Source organism: Leptonychotes weddellii, chromosome 10 (genome assembly GCF_054177405.1).
Source record: "Leptonychotes weddellii isolate Sample4059 chromosome 10, ASM5417740v2, whole genome shotgun sequence".
Lineage (NCBI taxonomy): Eukaryota > Metazoa > Chordata > Mammalia > Carnivora > Phocidae > Leptonychotes > Leptonychotes weddellii.
In genome coordinates this window covers 64,320,120-64,323,998 of record NC_138378.1, presented here as the reverse complement: position 1 = coordinate 64,323,998, position 3,879 = coordinate 64,320,120, and positions in this window count along the sequence as shown.

Below are 3,879 nucleotides of genomic sequence, written 5' to 3'. Positions count from 1 at the left end.
GCAAAAACAGCTCAACAGAAAAATGCCAAAAGACAAAAAAGCTTTCCTCAAAAGAGCATCTGCAAATGATGGATAAACATGAAAAAGATGCTCCCTTCATCAGTAATTGGAGAAATGCAAAAATCACAATGAGAAACCATTTTAAAGTCACTAGTGATTTTAGGGCGCCTGGGTGGCTCAGTCGTTAAGCGTCTGCCTTCGGCTCAGGTCATGATCCCCGGGTCCTGGGATTGAGCCTCGCATCGGGCTCCCTGCTCAGCGAGAATCCTGCTTCTCCCTCTCCCACCTCCCCTGCTTGTGTTCCCTCTCTCACTGTGTCTCTCTCTGTCAAATAAATAAATAAAATATTTTTTAAAAATTTTTAAAAATTAAAAAAATAATGAAGTCACTAGTGATTTTAAAGTCTGATAATATCAAGTGTTAAGAACAATGTAGAACAGTAGAAACAAACACTGCTAGTGCGAAGACAAAATGGTACAAACCCTTTGGAAGACAATTTTCTTTTTTAAAGCAGAAAATATGTCTACCCTACAACCCAACAATTCCAATACTAAAAATACATTTTTTTGCACATAAGCACCAGGAGATATGTACAAAAGGTTTATGGTAGCATTTTTTATTTTACAATAACAAAAAAACTAGAAGTAACAGAATGAATCAATAAATTGTGATATGGCCACAATGGAATACCTTACATGCATTAAAAAGGATGCCTCCATGTGGGTGATTCTCAGTGGGTCATGTTTAGTCGAAAAAAATAAATAAAGGTTATCACAAAAGAATTCATAAAGTGTGATTCTAGTTGTATCTATTCAAAAATATACCAAATTAAGTAATATATTATTTAGGAATTATCCATATGTGATAAAACTACGAAGAAAAGAAGTCAAAATTAAGGAAATTGTTTGCCTCTGAAAGAAAGGGAAATGTAATATGATAGGTATTTTGGAAATGTACTATCCTTAAACTGGGATGTGAGTACAGGGTTACTTGTTTTATTATTGTTGTTGTTCAAATACTATGTGTATGGTATTTACATGTTCTGTTGTACAAATGTTTAATTTTTAAAATAAAACTTAAAGATTTAAACTGTAAGTCAAAAATATTACAAACATTAAAAGGCAAATGACAAAATGTTTTAAATCTTGTGTCAGATCTAATAAGCAGAGTTATTGCATTTTTTAAATCCTACAAATAGATTTAATAGAAAAATAGGCTGAGCACTGAAACAGACAATCCTTTTTAAGAAATCATAGCTGTACAAGTAAATATATAAAAAGGTATTCAACCTCACTAGTAATCAATGAAATAGAAATCAGAACAACCATGGATGTCACTTTCAACAGTGAGAACACCAGATTAAGAAGAAAGGGATAGTATGGGATAAAAGATCACCGATATTCAACAGGAAGGACTACATACATATTGATGTAATATTTCTGGGAAACAATTTGGCAAAGATATCAAAAACTTTAAAATGTGCTTACTTTGTGACCAAGGAATAATGCTTCTAAAAATTCATCCTAAGAAAATAATCAATCAAATGCACAAGTGTTATGTATAAGGACACTGGTTGGAAAACTCTTTATGACAATATAAAGTTGGAAGTAATATAAATGTCCAATAATTAGGAATTAGCTAAATAAACTACAGCAATCTACAACACATTAAACAACCACTGCATGATAGCATAAATACCTAATTGTGGACAGGGAAATGTGTCTATATTAATATTAGATGGGAAAAACCAGTTGTGCTGTAAGTAGGCATAGTATGACCCCATTATATATACTTATCTATGTCTGTGTATAAATGGAAAGATATTGAAGGATACAAAGCACATCCAAACAAAAAATATTAGCACCTGTTACCTCTGAGTGGTAGGATTTGAGGTGATTTCAATTTATGTCTCTTTGCCTGTCATTATTTTATTTTGTACAATAGTCATGTATAATGAATAACTTCAAAAGAAAGAAATTTTAAATGTAGTATTTAGAAAAATAATATGGTGTGTAAACAGCACCAGAGATAATACCATTGCCACTTTTTAAAACTTCACCTTTGGGCGCCTGGGTGGCTCAGTTGGTTAAGCGACTGCCTTCGGCTCAGGTCATGATCCTGGAGTCCCTGGATCGAGTCCCGCATCGGGCTCCCTGCTCGGCAGGGAGTCTACTTCTCCCTCTGACCCTCCTCCCTCTCATGCTCTCTGTCTCTCATTCTGTCTCAAATAAATAAATAAAATCTTTAAAAAAAAAAAAAACTTCACCTTTTCCTTTATGGTGAACCCAACGCTTTCCAAAGGGAACATGCCGAGGCTCAAGAAGTACTGTGAAGTCCAATACAAGACTATACAACTATGGAACATAGTGGAAGTCACAGGTGAAATTATTTTTAAATGCCATATTTGATGTGGCCACAAATTTAATATAAAGAAGTGTAAAGAAGTCATAAAAATTAAAATCCAATATCAGGGGGAAAATGAAAAAGTCTGCAGAAACTTAACAACGAAAAATTATCTAGAGTTCAATAATGGTATGTATACATTAAATATGAGAACCCTACATCTAAAATGAAGAATTTCCTAAATTATAAATTGTTTATACTTTATGCTTCCATTATGGACATTTGATGTTTCCCCTGACATTATACAGTTAATAACGTAATGAGAAGAAAAACAAAAGGAACCTAAGAAGCCATGGGGATTCATAATAGGACCTAGGGACTTTCACCTCTAGTTCATTGTTTGGAATTTGGCCTACATCAACAAATAACTAAGAATTGCAACCTACACTTCATTCCCAGTGGTTATATGGTCCCCCTTGTCTGAAGAAAATGTATTCAATCCAAAAAGCTACCTACTGAGGTGGCATTTCTATGAGGACCTGGCAAATGCTTTAGAAATTAAAGATCAATCCTGATTTTTACCCGTTCTCTAAATAACTGTGTATGTATGAAAGAGGAAATGAGAGAGTAAAAAATTCAGGGAAACAGGTGGCTTAAATTCCACCTAAAATCATCCAGCTCTAACTTTCCACAAGTGTTCGTAGCTTTTTGTTAAACATACTAAACCATGCTATAATTAGAAGACAAACTTGATCAGTACAAAAATATCTTAAATTTCATTTCGAATTTGCTTCCCTAGCATCAAAATTCCAAGATTTCTGTTACATTTAAAGCATGATTTAAACCTCCCAATGATTACCTCCCAAAAAGTACCCCCAACTCATATATTTTCTATTTTCATAGGAAAACATCTTCTCCAATAAAGAGTTTTCTATCAGATAATGAACAGTTATGCCACAACTTTCTAAGAAATGTTCTTTATGGTGAAGACCCACTTAGTTGTGTCTGTTTAACTCATGCTGGCTTTCATTCAGAGACTAAATTTATGTGGTGAGACCTGTTCTTTCCTAGAGATATGACTCTGGTGATTGAATAATGCTAAGTATACATGGCTAAGATCCCAAAATCTGACAAATTGGATTATTGCTTGTAGAAATTTAAATTCCAGTTGAGAGCATCTCACAGTTCCCAAGGGCCATCACATACTGTAATCATAAATGTTATTTATTCATGACTAAATAAGACAAAATTAGTAGGTAGGGGGTTAGAAGGGCAGGAGTGGGAGGTTATTGAAAGGATAAATCTGTCAGCTATTCAGGTTAAATGTAACATTCAGAAGCAGCTCTTTCAGATATAAAATGATTTGGTAAATTTTTAACAGATTTTTTTGTTGTAATTTACCAGATACAGAGACCCTAAAAATGTTACTAAAACTAGTAGATTCTGCCCGATCTCAGCTATTTGTTTGTTCGTTTTTTCTAAAAATCAGATTTCAGATTTGAAACGTAAGAATAAACTATGCTTGGAGTACCAGGT